The sequence below is a fragment of the Microcebus murinus genome, unplaced genomic scaffold (genome assembly GCF_040939455.1).
Source record: "Microcebus murinus isolate Inina unplaced genomic scaffold, M.murinus_Inina_mat1.0 scaf019_hap2_Mmur4.0, whole genome shotgun sequence".
Taxonomy (NCBI): Eukaryota; Metazoa; Chordata; class Mammalia; order Primates; family Cheirogaleidae; genus Microcebus; species Microcebus murinus.
In genome coordinates, this window is record NW_027438965.1 from 91,249 (window position 1) to 106,857 (window position 15,609).

A 15,609-nucleotide genomic window follows, 5' to 3' on the forward strand; every position below is an offset into this window, starting at 1 on the left:
CTGGGGGATGGGCGCACTTGAGGCTCTGACCCGAGGGGGGAGGCTGGGAGAGGGCAACGTACCCGACCTTAACATTGGTACCCCCACAATACGCTGGAACAACATCAGAGGTAAATGAATAAGAACACAGGGGGGAGGGGGGCACGGGCAACACATGTCACCTTAATACTTGGACTCCCATCATCTGCTTGAAAAGAGAGAGAAAAGAAAATGCAATCATAGAGATAAGAGACACTTTTTAAACATAATGAATCCGAAGAGAAAAGTAAAAGGAGGCCTGTGGAGCAGGTCTGGGTGTGACTCCGGATCCCCCAACATCAGGTGCCACCACCAAAGATTCCTACGTGTAGCCCATAGAACCCCAAAAGCAACGGGACGAGTTCTGGTCACATACTCCCTCAAAATGACATCCTGGCCTTCTTCTGGAACTCCCTCCCCTCTCAGACTCTCAAGGTTTCCTCCAGCGTGTCGGTTCCCACAGAGCAGACCTTTGGTCTGAGACCTGACAGTCCAGAAGCCACGCATGCTGCCGCGTGACGGCGGTGTCGCGGCTTGGGACAAGAGGAGGCCCCACGGTGCGGGCTGGGGCGCCAGGCACCGCGGCGGGCGCTGAGGGTGGGGGTGACCCCCACCCCGGGCCGCCGACTCGCTCCCAGAAAGGGGACAGAACAAGAGGCAAAACAAAAAAAAAAAAAAGAAGAAGCCTACGGCACCCGGTATTCCCAGGCGGTCTCCCATCCAAGTACTAACCAGGCCCGACCCTGCTTAGCTTCCGAGACCAGACGAGATCGGGCGCGTTCAGGGTGGTGTGGCCCTAGACGGCGGAGGGCGCCCCTGCCCCGCTCAAGAAGCCGAGCCTCTCTGCGCTTCCCCGCCGCCTCCTCCCCCCGCCCCAGGCCCCGCGCCGGCGCTGACCCGCACCGGGCCGGGCCTGTTGAGTTCACCGGCCGGGTCCGGCGGGCTCCGAGGGACGGGGGTGACAGGCGGGGCGGGGCGGGCAGGGAGCGGCGGGCCGGGGTGGGGGGCTGTCTCTCTATATACACACACACACACACACACACTCACACTCACACTCACTCACTCACACTCACACAAGATGCGCCTCCACGGCTGGACTCGCCAAGGTGGAGACCTTCCAGCCCCCTTCCTCTCCTCGCCTGGCCCACCCCCAGCTCGTGGCCGCCGCCGCCGCCGCCGCCGCCGCCGCCGCCGCCGCCGATTGCGCACGCGCGGGTCGCCCGCCCTTTGACCCCAGGCAGGGGCCGCCATCCCCACAACCCCTTTCAGCTGCGCCCCCCACCCTGTGGGTGGGCTGCCGCCTATTCCCCCGGGCCCGGGCTGGGGCACAGCGCATGGGGGAGGGGAGCGAGTGTATGGGGCGTCTCTCTCTCTCTCTAGGGATGTGTCCCATGGGTGGGGTGGCGTGGTTTGTGGGGCGCTGAAGAAATCAGTCCCCTCCATCTCCTACCTCTGGAAAACGCCCAAGCCCTTGGAGAACTGCCGGCAACGCGACCGTGGGGGCCGGGACCCTCCTCTGGGTCCTCCTGTGGCCCAGTCCAAGGGGCCTGGGCCTGGCCGGGGCTGCATTGGACCCCGACCACCCTGGCGTGTGGACTCGCTAAAAATCGGCGATTAGATATTGGATTCCAGCTTCATTGAGGTCATTTCACTAATGAGTGCACCGGAAAGAGTTTCCTAATCCATCTGTGAGGGTGGCAACTGAAAGAGAATTTTAAAGCTGACAGAATAGGCGAGGAAAGGCATAGGAGATTTCCACACCCAGTAAGGAAGCCTTTCCCGAAATGGAAGAAAGAAACGAGCAAACAGAAACACCGGTAGCCCGCCAGGATCAGAGTCTGCCCCCGAGAGAAAGTACCCTGACCAGGTTCACCCGTGGGTGGGTGGCGAGCTAGCGGCATTCAGAAGAGCGAGGCCCGCAGTCTGTGCAGAAGACACCTGCACTCGGGTGTGTGTGGCGGCACGATTCACAAGCAGCTCCAGATGTTAAGCCAAGGAGAAGCCAGGGAGTTCCCAATGCCCCAGGTGTCCTCAGCCCACGACTGGCTGCTGGGGGAATGCGAAGCCCGGCTCCTTGTCTCAGAGCCCTTGTCTCAGAGCGGGACAACCAGGAGGTGTGACGTACACCCCGGGGTTCCCAGGAGGATCAGGCTGAAGCTGGGACTTGGCCTGAAAGTGTCCCCTCGCATGGCCACCCCCTTCCCCTTCCTGCTCCTCTACTCCTGGTGCCCCTCCATCCAGGGGCCAGACCTTAAAGAGTCACCCGCAAGAGAATCCTGGTCCCAAAGGAGCCTTCTGGGGGACCCGTGCTGAGAGAGGTTGTGGGCATGGCCCGCTGGGGCTCTGCCCGACCCAGGGCTGAGAGATGCAACCTCCCAGCTCTGGGTCCCTGCAGGGGAAGCGTTGGCAAGCACAGGGCCAGTCCTCCAAAGGCCCAGGTGCAGGGAGCCCAGGCCAAGCAGCCTGTGGAAGAAGCCACCCCGGGAACACGACTGCAGGCCACGGCCCTTCCCACCTCCTCCTCCTCCTCCTCCTGCTCCTCCACCCCCCCCCGACCTCCCACCCCCCCACCCCACCCCCCGACATGGCGCAGGGCTCAGAGACACCTCAGACACTTGCTACCCAAAGTGCAAAGGGCATCAGTTGCTCCTCCAAACCCCCCCCCTGCCCAGCAGACCGCGTTGTCCAGCCAGCCCCCGGGCCTCCCTGGGGTGCCCAGCACAAAAGTGCAGACAACCACCGGACCCTCAATCTCAGTTTTCGGATGTTTTTGCCACTCTAAGGACCCGCAGGCCAGCTGGGCCTTCTGGCAGGACAGAGAGCCCCGGAATCCGACGTGGAGAGCTGGGTGTACGTCCCCACGAGGAGGCGGTCCCCACCTCCGCGGCTCTCCCCTTGCGGGGGGGAAAAGCAGCCACGGGGCCTCAGAGAAGACACCAGGCTGGGCGCCCGCCCCACAGTGGGGGCACGTCCCCCGCAGGCCACTTAGCGCCGGCCACCGGCCGGCGGACGGTTGGGTGGCGCGAGACGCTGCGGCCGCCCTGCTACCGGGTCCCTGGGAGGGCGTCCTGGAACCAGCGTCCACACCAAGCCCTTGGAAGGCCCAGGCGACGGAGGAGCCCCGTCAGGCAGGGGCCGAGGACGGTGACGGCCCGGGCGGGGAGGAGCGTGTCAGGCAGGGGCAGAGGACGGTGACAGGTGACAGGCCGGGCGGGAAGGAGTCAGTCAGGCAGGGACTGAGGAGGAGACGGGCTGGGTAAGGGTTAGGGTTAGAGTCAGGGCACAAGTCACAATCGCAAAGACCTGGAAGCGACCCGAGTGCCCATCGACCCACGAGTGCGTAAATGAAATGTGGCGCGTGGACACCACGGAGTGCTATTCAGCTAGGAGGAGCAGCGGTGAGAGGGCACCTCTCGTGGTTCTCCTGGCCAGAGCTGGAACCCGTTCCAGTAAGCCAGGTAGCCCAAGAATGGACACACGAGCACCACGTGCTCGCGCTCACCAGCAAATGGGTACGAACCGATGGACACCTAAGTGGACACAGAGGAATCACCTTCATCGGGTGGGTGTCGGGCGGGTGGGGGGAGGGGATGGGCATACACCTCCATTAGGAACGGGGTGTGTGCGCACCGACTGGGGGATGGGCGCACTTGAGGCTCTGACCCGAGGGGGGAGGCTGGGAGAGGGCAACGTACCCGACCTTAACATTGGTACCCCCACAATACGCTGGAACAACATCAGAGGTTAATGAATAAGAACACAGGGGGGAGGGGGGCACGGGCAACACATGTCACCTTAATACTTGGACTCCCATCATCTGCTTGAAAAGAGAGAGAAAAGAAAATGCAATCATAGAGATAAGAGACACTTTTTAAACATAATGAATCCGAAGAGAAAAGTAAAAGGAGGCCTGTGGAGCAGGTCTGGGTGTGACTCCGGATCCCCCAACATCAGGTGCCACCACCAAAGATTCCTACGTGTAGCCCATAGAACCCCAAAAGCAATGGGACGAGTTCTGGTCACATACTCCCTCAAAATGACATCCTGGCCTTCTTCTGGAACTCCCTCCCCTCTCAGACTCTCAAGGTTTCCTCCAGCGTGTCGGTTCCCACAGAGCAGACCTTTGGTCTGAGACCTGACAGTCCAGAAGCCACGCATGCTGCCGCGTGACGGCGGTGTCGCGGCTTGGGACAAGAGGAGGCCCCACGGTGCGGGCTGGGGCGCCAGGCACCGCGGCGGGCGCTGAGGGTGGGGGTGACCCCCACCCCGGGCCGCCGACTCGCTCCCAGAAAGGGGACAGAACAAGAGGCAAAACAAAAAAAAAAAAAAGAAGAAGCCTACGGCACCCGGTATTCCCAGGCGGTCTCCCATCCAAGTACTAACCAGGCCCGACGCTGCTTAGCTTCCGAGACCAGACGAGATCGGGCGCGTTCAGGGTGGTGTGGCCCTAGACGGCGGAGGGCGCCCCTGCCCCGCTCAAGAAGCCGAGCCTCTCTGCGCTTCCCCGCCGCCTCCTCCCCCCGCCCCAGGCCCCGCGCCGGCGCTGACCCGCACCGGGCCGGGCCTGTTGAGTTCACCGGCCGGGTCCGGCGGGCTCCGAGGGACGGGGGTGACAGGCGGGGCGGGGCGGGCAGGGAGCGGCGGGCCGGGGTGGGGGGCTGTCTCTCTATATACACACACACACACACACACACACACACTCACACTCACACAAGATGCGCCTCCACGGCTGGACTCGCCAAGGTGGAGACCTTCCAGCCCCCTTCCTCTCCTCGCCTGGCCCACCCCCAGCTCGTGGCCGCCGCCGCCGCCGCCGCCGCCGCCGCCGCCGCCGATTGCGCACGCGCGGGTCGCCCGCCCTTTGACCCCAGGCAGGGGCCGCCATCCCCACAACCCCTTTCAGCTGCGCCCCCCACCCTGTGGGTGGGCTGCCGCCTATTCCCCCGGGCCCGGGCTGGGGCACAGCGCATGGGGGAGGGGAGCGAGTGTATGGGGCGTCTCTCTCTCTCTCTAGGGATGTGTCCCATGGGTGGGGTGGCGTGGTTTGTGGGGCGCTGAAGAAATCAGTCCCCTCCATCTCCTACCTCTGGAAAACGCCCAAGCCCTTGGAGAACTGCCGGCAACGCGACCGTGGGGGCCGGGACCCTCCTCTGGGTCCTCCTGTGGCCCAGTCCAAGGGGCCTGGGCCTGGCCGGGGCTGCATTGGACCCCGACCACCCTGGCGTGTGGACTCGCTAAAAATCGGCGATTAGATATTGGATTCCAGCTTCATTGAGGTCATTTCACTAATGAGTGCACCGGAAAGAGTTTCCTAATCCATCTGTGAGGGTGGCAACTGAAAGAGAATTTTAAAGCTGACAGAATAGGCGAGGAAAGGCATAGGAGATTTCCACACCCAGTAAGGAAGCCTTTCCCGAAATGGAAGAAAGAAACGAGCAAACAGAAACACCGGTAGCCCGCCAGGATCAGAGTCTGCCCCCGAGAGAAAGTACCCTGACCAGGTTCACCCGTGGGTGGGTGGCGAGCTAGCGGCATTCAGAAGAGCGAGGCCCGCAGTCTGTGCAGAAGACACCTGCACTCGGGTGTGTGTGGCGGCACGATTCACAAGCAGCTCCAGATGTTAAGCCAAGGAGAAGCCAGGGAGTTCCCAACGCCCCAGGTGTCCTCAGCCCACGACTGGCTGCTGGGGGAATGCGAAGCCCGGCTCCTTGTCTCAGAGCCCTTGTCTCAGAGCGGGACAACCAGGAGGTGTGACGTACACCCCGGGGTTCCCAGGAGGATCAGGCTGAAACTGGGACTTGGCCTGAAAGTGTCCCCTCGCATGGCCACCCCCTTCCCCTTCCTGCTCCTCTACTCCTGGTGCCCCTCCATCCAGGGGCCAGACCTTAAAGAGTCACCCGCAAGAGAATCCTGGTCCCAAAGGAGCCTTCTGGGGGACCCGTGCTGAGAGAGGTTGTGGGCATGGCCCGCTGGGGCTCTGCCCGACCCAGGGCTGAGAGATGCAACCTCCCAGCTCTGGGTCCCTGCAGGGGAAGCGTTGGCAAGCACAGGGCCAGTCCTCCAAAGGCCCAGGTGCAGGGAGCCCAGGCCAAGCAGCCTGTGGAAGAAGCCACCCCGGGAACACGACTGCAGGCCACGGCCCTTCCCACCTCCTCCTCCTCCTCCTCCTGCTCCTCCACCCCCCCCCCGACCTCCCACCCCCCCACCCCACCCCCCGACATGGCGCAGGGCTCAGAGACACCTCAGACACTTGCTACCCAAAGTGCAAAGGGCATCAGTTGCTCCTCCAAACCCCCCCCCTGCCCAGCAGACCGCGTTGTCCAGCCAGCCCCCGGGCCTCCCTGGGGTGCCCAGCACAAAAGTGCAGACAACCACCGGACCCTCAATCTCAGTTTTCGGATGTTTTTGCCACTCTAAGGACCCGCAGGCCAGCTGGGCCTTCTGGCAGGACAGAGAGCCCCGGAATCCGACGTGGAGAGCTGGGTGTACGTCCCCACGAGGAGGCGGTCCCCACCTCCGCGGCTCTCCCCTTGCGGGGGGGAAAAGCAGCCACGGGGCCTCAGAGAAGACACCAGGCTGGGCGCCCGCCCCACAGTGGGGGCACGTCCCCCGCAGGCCACTTAGCGCCGGCCGCCGGCCGGCGGACGGTTGGGTGGCGCGAGACGCTGCGGCCGCCCTGCTACCGGGTTCCTGGGAGGGCGTCCTGGAACCAGCGTCCACACCAAGCCCTTGGAAGGCCCAGGCGACGGAGGAGCCCCGTCAGGCAGGGGCCGAGGACGGTGACGGCCCGGGCGGGGAGGAGCGTGTCAGGCAGGGGCAGAGGACGGTGACAGGTGACAGGCCGGGCGGGAAGGAGTCAGTCAGGCAGGGACTGAGGAGGAGACGGGCTGGGTAAGGGTTAGGGTTAGAGTCAGGGCACAAGTCACAATCGCAAAGACCTGGAAGCGACCCGAGTGCCCATCGACCCACGAGTGCGTAAATGAAATGTGGCGCGTGGACACCACGGAGTGCTATTCAGCTAGGAGGAGCAGCGGTGAGAGGGCACCTCTCGTGGTTCTCCTGGCCAGAGCTGGAACCCGTTCCAGTAAGCCAGGTAGCCCAAGAATGGACACACGAGCACCACGTGCTCGCGCTCACCAGCAAATGGGTACGAACCGATGGACACCTAAGTGGACACAGAGGAATCACCTTCATCGGGTGGGTGTCGGGCGGGTGGGGGGAGGGGATGGGCATACACCTCCATTAGGAACGGGGTGTGTGCGCACCGACTGGGGGATGGGCGCACTTGAGGCTCTGACCCGAGGGGGGAGGCTGGGAGAGGGCAACGTACCCGACCTTAACATTGGTACCCCCACAATACGCTGGAACAACATCAGAGGTTAATGAATAAGAACACAGGGGGGAGGGGGGCACGGGCAACACATGTCACCTTAATACTTGGACTCCCATCATCTGCTTGAAAAGAGAGAGAAAAGAAAATGCAATCATAGAGATAAGAGACACTTTTTAAACATAATGAATCCGAAGAGAAAAGTAAAAGGAGGCCTGTGGAGCAGGTCTGGGTGTGACTCCGGATCCCCCAACATCAGGTGCCACCACCAAAGATTCCTACGTGTAGCCCATAGAACCCCAAAAGCAATGGGACGAGTTCTGGTCACATACTCCCTCAAAATGACATCCTGGCCTTCTTCTGGAACTCCCTCCCCTCTCAGACTCTCAAGGTTTCCTCCAGCGTGTCGGTTCCCACAGAGCAGACCTTTGGTCTGAGACCTGACAGTCCAGAAGCCACGCATGCTGCCGCGTGACGGCGGTGTCGCGGCTTGGGACAAGAGGAGGCCCCACGGTGCGGGCTGGGGCGCCAGGCACCGCGGCGGGCGCTGAGGGTGGGGGTGACCCCCACCCCGGGCCGCCGACTCGCTCCCAGAAAGGGGACAGAACAAGAGGCAAAACAAAAAAAAAAAAAAGAAGAAGCCTACGGCACCCGGTATTCCCAGGCGGTCTCCCATCCAAGTACTAACCAGGCCCGACCCTGCTTAGCTTCCGAGACCAGACGAGATCGGGCGCGTTCAGGGTGGTGTGGCCCTAGACGGCGGAGGGCGCCCCTGCCCCGCTCAAGAAGCCGAGCCTCTCTGCGCTTCCCCGCCGCCTCCTCCCCCCGCCCCAGGCCCCGCGCCGGCGCTGACCCGCACCGGGCCGGGCCTGTTGAGTTCACCGGCCGGGTCCGGCGGGCTCCGAGGGACGGGGGTGACAGGCGGGGCGGGGCGGGCAGGGAGCGGCGGGCCGGGGTGGGGGGCTGTCTCTCTATATACACACACACACACACACACACACACACTCACACTCACACAAGATGCGCCTCCACGGCTGGACTCGCCAAGGTGGAGACCTTCCAGCCCCCTTCCTCTCCTCGCCTGGCCCACCCCCAGCTCGTGGCCGCCGCCGCCGCCGCCGCCGCCGCCGCCGCCGCCGATTGCGCACGCGCGGGTCGCCCGCCCTTTGACCCCAGGCAGGGGCCGCCATCCCCACAACCCCTTTCAGCTGCGCCCCCCACCCTGTGGGTGGGCTGCCGCCTATTCCCCCGGGCCCGGGCTGGGGCACAGCGCATGGGGGAGGGGAGCGAGTGTATGGGGCGTCTCTCTCTCTCTCTAGGGATGTGTCCCATGGGTGGGGTGGCGTGGTTTGTGGGGCGCTGAAGAAATCAGTCCCCTCCATCTCCTACCTCTGGAAAACGCCCAAGCCCTTGGAGAACTGCCGGCAACGCGACCGTGGGGGCCGGGACCCTCCTCTGGGTCCTCCTGTGGCCCAGTCCAAGGGGCCTGGGCCTGGCCGGGGCTGCATTGGACCCCGACCACCCTGGCGTGTGGACTCGCTAAAAATCGGCGATTAGATATTGGATTCCAGCTTCATTGAGGTCATTTCACTAATGAGTGCACCGGAAAGAGTTTCCTAATCCATCTGTGAGGGTGGCAACTGAAAGAGAATTTTAAAGCTGACAGAATAGGCGAGGAAAGGCATAGGAGATTTCCACACCCAGTAAGGAAGCCTTTCCCGAAATGGAAGAAAGAAACGAGCAAACAGAAACACCGGTAGCCCGCCAGGATCAGAGTCTGCCCCCGAGAGAAAGTACCCTGACCAGGTTCACCCGTGGGTGGGTGGCGAGCTAGCGGCATTCAGAAGAGCGAGGCCCGCAGTCTGTGCAGAAGACACCTGCACTCGGGTGTGTGTGGCGGCACGATTCACAAGCAGCTCCAGATGTTAAGCCAAGGAGAAGCCAGGGAGTTCCCAACGCCCCAGGTGTCCTCAGCCCACGACTGGCTGCTGGGGGAATGCGAAGCCCGGCTCCTTGTCTCAGAGCCCTTGTCTCAGAGCGGGACAACCAGGAGGTGTGACGTACACCCCGGGGTTCCCAGGAGGATCAGGCTGAAACTGGGACTTGGCCTGAAAGTGTCCCCTCGCATGGCCACCCCCTTCCCCTTCCTGCTCCTCTACTCCTGGTGCCCCTCCATCCAGGGGCCAGACCTTAAAGAGTCACCCGCAAGAGAATCCTGGTCCCAAAGGAGCCTTCTGGGGGACCCGTGCTGAGAGAGGTTGTGGGCATGGCCCGCTGGGGCTCTGCCCGACCCAGGGCTGAGAGATGCAACCTCCCAGCTCTGGGTCCCTGCAGGGGAAGCGTTGGCAAGCACAGGGCCAGTCCTCCAAAGGCCCAGGTGCAGGGAGCCCAGGCCAAGCAGCCTGTGGAAGAAGCCACCCCGGGAACACGACTGCAGGCCACGGCCCTTCCCACCTCCTCCTCCTCCTCCTCCTGCTCCTCCACCCCCCCCCCGACCTCCCACCCCCCCACCCCACCCCCCGACATGGCGCAGGGCTCAGAGACACCTCAGACACTTGCTACCCAAAGTGCAAAGGGCATCAGTTGCTCCTCCAAACCCCCCCCCTGCCCAGCAGACCGCGTTGTCCAGCCAGCCCCCGGGCCTCCCTGGGGTGCCCAGCACAAAAGTGCAGACAACCACCGGACCCTCAATCTCAGTTTTCGGATGTTTTTGCCACTCTAAGGACCCGCAGGCCAGCTGGGCCTTCTGGCAGGACAGAGAGCCCCGGAATCCGACGTGGAGAGCTGGGTGTACGTCCCCACGAGGAGGCGGTCCCCACCTCCGCGGCTCTCCCCTTGCGGGGGGGAAAAGCAGCCACGGGGCCTCAGAGAAGACACCAGGCTGGGCGCCCGCCCCACAGTGGGGGCACGTCCCCCGCAGGCCACTTAGCGCCGGCCGCCGGCCGGCGGACGGTTGGGTGGCGCGAGACGCTGCGGCCGCCCTGCTACCGGGTTCCTGGGAGGGCGTCCTGGAACCAGCGTCCACACCAAGCCCTTGGAAGGCCCAGGCGACGGAGGAGCCCCGTCAGGCAGGGGCCGAGGACGGTGACGGCCCGGGCGGGGAGGAGCGTGTCAGGCAGGGGCAGAGGACGGTGACAGGTGACAGGCCGGGCGGGAAGGAGTCAGTCAGGCAGGGACTGAGGAGGAGACGGGCTGGGTAAGGGTTAGGGTTAGAGTCAGGGCACAAGTCACAATCGCAAAGACCTGGAAGCGACCCGAGTGCCCATCGACCCACGAGTGCGTAAATGAAATGTGGCGCGTGGACACCACGGAGTGCTATTCAGCTAGGAGGAGCAGCGGTGAGAGGGCACCTCTCGTGGTTCTCCTGGCCAGAGCTGGAACCCGTTCCAGTAAGCCAGGTAGCCCAAGAATGGACACACGAGCACCACGTGCTCGCGCTCACCAGCAAATGGGTACGAACCGATGGACACCTAAGTGGACACAGAGGAATCACCTTCATCGGGTGGGTGTCGGGCGGGTGGGGGGAGGGGATGGGCATACACCTCCATTAGGAACGGGGTGTGTGCGCACCGACTGGGGGATGGGCGCACTTGAGGCTCTGACCCGAGGGGGGAGGCTGGGAGAGGGCAACGTACCCGACCTTAACATTGGTACCCCCACAATACGCTGGAACAACATCAGAGGTTAATGAATAAGAACACAGGGGGGAGGGGGGCACGGGCAACACATGTCACCTTAATACTTGGACTCCCATCATCTGCTTGAAAAGAGAGAGAAAAGAAAATGCAATCATAGAGATAAGAGACACTTTTTAAACATAATGAATCCGAAGAGAAAAGTAAAAGGAGGCCTGTGGAGCAGGTCTGGGTGTGACTCCGGATCCCCCAACATCAGGTGCCACCACCAAAGATTCCTACGTGTAGCCCATAGAACCCCAAAAGCAATGGGACGAGTTCTGGTCACATACTCCCTCAAAATGACATCCTGGCCTTCTTCTGGAACTCCCTCCCCTCTCAGACTCTCAAGGTTTCCTCCAGCGTGTCGGTTCCCACAGAGCAGACCTTTGGTCTGAGACCTGACAGTCCAGAAGCCACGCATGCTGCCGCGTGACGGCGGTGTCGCGGCTTGGGACAAGAGGAGGCCCCACGGTGCGGGCTGGGGCGCCAGGCACCGCGGCGGGCGCTGAGGGTGGGGGTGACCCCCACCCCGGGCCGCCGACTCGCTCCCAGAAAGGGGACAGAACAAGAGGCAAAACAAAAAAAAAAAAAAGAAGAAGCCTACGGCACCCGGTATTCCCAGGCGGTCTCCCATCCAAGTACTAACCAGGCCCGACCCTGCTTAGCTTCCGAGACCAGACGAGATCGGGCGCGTTCAGGGTGGTGTGGCCCTAGACGGCGGAGGGCGCCCCTGCCCCGCTCAAGAAGCCGAGCCTCTCTGCGCTTCCCCGCCGCCTCCTCCCCCCGCCCCAGGCCCCGCGCCGGCGCTGACCCGCACCGGGCCGGGCCTGTTGAGTTCACCGGCCGGGTCCGGCGGGCTCCGAGGGACGGGGGTGACAGGCGGGGCGGGGCGGGCAGGGAGCGGCGGGCCGGGGTGGGGGGCTGTCTCTCTATATACACACACACACACACACACACACACACTCACACTCACACAAGATGCGCCTCCACGGCTGGACTCGCCAAGGTGGAGACCTTCCAGCCCCCTTCCTCTCCTCGCCTGGCCCACCCCCAGCTCGTGGCCGCCGCCGCCGCCGCCGCCGCCGCCGCCGCCGCCGATTGCGCACGCGCGGGTCGCCCGCCCTTTGACCCCAGGCAGGGGCCGCCATCCCCACAACCCCTTTCAGCTGCGCCCCCCACCCTGTGGGTGGGCTGCCGCCTATTCCCCCGGGCCCGGGCTGGGGCACAGCGCATGGGGGAGGGGAGCGAGTGTATGGGGCGTCTCTCTCTCTCTCTAGGGATGTGTCCCATGGGTGGGGTGGCGTGGTTTGTGGGGCGCTGAAGAAATCAGTCCCCTCCATCTCCTACCTCTGGAAAACGCCCAAGCCCTTGGAGAACTGCCGGCAACGCGACCGTGGGGGCCGGGACCCTCCTCTGGGTCCTCCTGTGGCCCAGTCCAAGGGGCCTGGGCCTGGCCGGGGCTGCATTGGACCCCGACCACCCTGGCGTGTGGACTCGCTAAAAATCGGCGATTAGATATTGGATTCCAGCTTCATTGAGGTCATTTCACTAATGAGTGCACCGGAAAGAGTTTCCTAATCCATCTGTGAGGGTGGCAACTGAAAGAGAATTTTAAAGCTGACAGAATAGGCGAGGAAAGGCATAGGAGATTTCCACACCCAGTAAGGAAGCCTTTCCCGAAATGGAAGAAAGAAACGAGCAAACAGAAACACCGGTAGCCCGCCAGGATCAGAGTCTGCCCCCGAGAGAAAGTACCCTGACCAGGTTCACCCGTGGGTGGGTGGCGAGCTAGCGGCATTCAGAAGAGCGAGGCCCGCAGTCTGTGCAGAAGACACCTGCACTCGGGTGTGTGTGGCGGCACGATTCACAAGCAGCTCCAGATGTTAAGCCAAGGAGAAGCCAGGGAGTTCCCAACGCCCCAGGTGTCCTCAGCCCACGACTGGCTGCTGGGGGAATGCGAAGCCCGGCTCCTTGTCTCAGAGCCCTTGTCTCAGAGCGGGACAACCAGGAGGTGTGACGTACACCCCGGGGTTCCCAGGAGGATCAGGCTGAAACTGGGACTTGGCCTGAAAGTGTCCCCTCGCATGGCCACCCCCTTCCCCTTCCTGCTCCTCTACTCCTGGTGCCCCTCCATCCAGGGGCCAGACCTTAAAGAGTCACCCGCAAGAGAATCCTGGTCCCAAAGGAGCCTTCTGGGGGACCCGTGCTGAGAGAGGTTGTGGGCATGGCCCGCTGGGGCTCTGCCCGACCCAGGGCTGAGAGATGCAACCTCCCAGCTCTGGGTCCCTGCAGGGGAAGCGTTGGCAAGCACAGGGCCAGTCCTCCAAAGGCCCAGGTGCAGGGAGCCCAGGCCAAGCAGCCTGTGGAAGAAGCCACCCCGGGAACACGACTGCAGGCCACGGCCCTTCCCACCTCCTCCTCCTCCTCCTCCTGCTCCTCCACCCCCCCCCCGACCTCCCACCCCCCCACCCCACCCCCCGACATGGCGCAGGGCTCAGAGACACCTCAGACACTTGCTACCCAAAGTGCAAAGGGCATCAGTTGCTCCTCCAAACCCCCCCCCTGCCCAGCAGACCGCGTTGTCCAGCCAGCCCCCGGGCCTCCCTGGGGTGCCCAGCACAAAAGTGCAGACAACCACCGGACCCTCAATCTCAGTTTTCGGATGTTTTTGCCACTCTAAGGACCCGCAGGCCAGCTGGGCCTTCTGGCAGGACAGAGAGCCCCGGAATCCGACGTGGAGAGCTGGGTGTACGTCCCCACGAGGAGGCGGTCCCCACCTCCGCGGCTCTCCCCTTGCGGGGGGGAAAAGCAGCCACGGGGCCTCAGAGAAGACACCAGGCTGGGCGCCCGCCCCACAGTGGGGGCACGTCCCCCGCAGGCCACTTAGCGCCGGCCGCCGGCCGGCGGACGGTTGGGTGGCGCGAGACGCTGCGGCCGCCCTGCTACCGGGTTCCTGGGAGGGCGTCCTGGAACCAGCGTCCACACCAAGCCCTTGGAAGGCCCAGGCGACGGAGGAGCCCCGTCAGGCAGGGGCCGAGGACGGTGACGGCCCGGGCGGGGAGGAGCGTGTCAGGCAGGGGCAGAGGACGGTGACAGGTGACAGGCCGGGCGGGAAGGAGTCAGTCAGGCAGGGGCCGAGGAGGAGACGGGCTGGGTAAGGGTTAGGGTTAGAGTCAGGGCACAAGTCACAATCGCAAAGACCTGGAAGCGACCCGAGTGCCCATCGACCCACGAGTGCGTAAATGAAATGTGGCGCGTGGACACCACGGAGTGCTATTCAGCTAGGAGGAGCAGCGGTGAGAGGGCACCTCTCGTGGTTCTCCTGGCCAGAGCTGGAACCCGTTCCAGTAAGCCAGGTAGCCCAAGAATGGACACACGAGCACCACGTGCTCGCGCTCACCAGCAAATGGGTACGAACCGATGGACACCTAAGTGGACACAGAGGAATCACCTTCATCGGGTGGGTGTCGGGCGGGTGGGGGGAGGGGATGGGCATACACCTCCATTAGGAACGGGGTGGGTGCGCACCGACTGGGGGATGGGCGCACTTGAGGCTCTGACCCGAGGGGGGAGGCTGGGAGAGGGCAACGTACCCGACCTTAACATTGGTACCCCCACAATACGCTGGAACAACATCAGAGGTAAATGAATAAGAACACAGGGGGGAGGGGGGCACGGGCAACACATGTCACCTTAATACTTGGACTCCCATCATCTGCTTGAAAAGAGAGAGAAAAGAAAATGCAATCATAGAGATAAGAGACACTTTTTAAACATAATGAATCCGAAGAGAAAAGTAAAAGGAGGCCTGTGGAGCAGGACTGGGTGTGACTCCGGATCCCCCAACATCAGGTGCCACCACCAAAGATTCCTACGTGTAGCCCATAGAACCCCAAAAGCAACGGGACGAGTTCTGGTCACATACTCCCTCAAAATGACATCCTGGCCTTCTTCTGGAACTCCCTCCCCTCTCAGACTCTCAAGGTTTCCTCCAGCGTGTCGGTTCCCACAGAGCAGACCTTTGGTCTGAGACCTGACAGTCCAGAAGCCACGCATGCTGCCGCGTGACGGCGGTGTCGCGGCTTGGGACAAGAGGAGGCCCCACGGTGCGGGCTGGGGCGCCAGGCACCGCGGCGGGCGCTGAGGGTGGGGGTGACCCCCACCCCGGGCCGCCGACTCGCTCCCAGAAAGGGGACAGAACAAGAGGCAAAACAAAAAAAAAAAAAAGAAGAAGCCTACGGCACCCGGTATTCCCAGGCGGTCTCCCATCCAAGTACTAACCAGGCCCGACCCTGCTTAGCTTCCGAGACCAGACGAGATCGGGCGCGTTCAGGGTGGTGTGGCCCTAGACGGCGGAGGGCGCCCCTGCCCCGCTCAAGAAGCCGAGCCTCTCTGCGCTTCCCCGCCGCCTCCTCCCCCCGCCCCAGGCCCCGCGCCGGCGCTGACCCGCACCGGGCCGGGCCTGTTGAGTTCACCGGCCGGGTCCGGCGGGCTCCAAGGGACGGGGGTGACAGGCGGGGCGGGGCGGGCAGGGAGCGGCGGGCCGGGGTGGGGGGCTGTCTCTCTATACACACACACACACAC

The 15,609-nt window shown here is 63.4% G+C and overlaps 5 non-coding genes across 5 annotated transcripts; all 5 read right to left on the bottom strand.

The window, feature by feature from the left end:
- Nucleotides 1–701: 701 nt before the first annotated feature.
- Nucleotides 702–820, bottom strand: LOC142867722 (5S ribosomal RNA). Its single transcript, XR_012917079.1, has one exon. It is a non-coding gene; the product is annotated as a 5S ribosomal RNA (ribosomal RNA).
- Nucleotides 821–4,352: 3,532 nt separating this feature from the next.
- Nucleotides 4,353–4,471, bottom strand: LOC142867680 (5S ribosomal RNA). Its single transcript, XR_012917037.1, has one exon. It is a non-coding gene; the product is annotated as a 5S ribosomal RNA (ribosomal RNA).
- Nucleotides 4,472–7,987: 3,516 nt separating this feature from the next.
- On the bottom strand, nt 7,988–8,106 carry LOC142867724 (5S ribosomal RNA). Its single transcript, XR_012917081.1, has one exon. It is a non-coding gene; the product is annotated as a 5S ribosomal RNA (ribosomal RNA).
- A 3,516-nt stretch (nt 8,107–11,622) lies between these two features.
- Nucleotides 11,623–11,741, bottom strand: LOC142867725 (5S ribosomal RNA). The gene has a single exon (XR_012917082.1). It is a non-coding gene; the product is annotated as a 5S ribosomal RNA (ribosomal RNA).
- Nucleotides 11,742–15,257: 3,516 nt separating this feature from the next.
- On the bottom strand, nt 15,258–15,376 carry LOC142867726 (5S ribosomal RNA). Its single transcript, XR_012917083.1, has one exon. It is a non-coding gene; the product is annotated as a 5S ribosomal RNA (ribosomal RNA).
- Nucleotides 15,377–15,609: the final 233 nt, after the last annotated feature.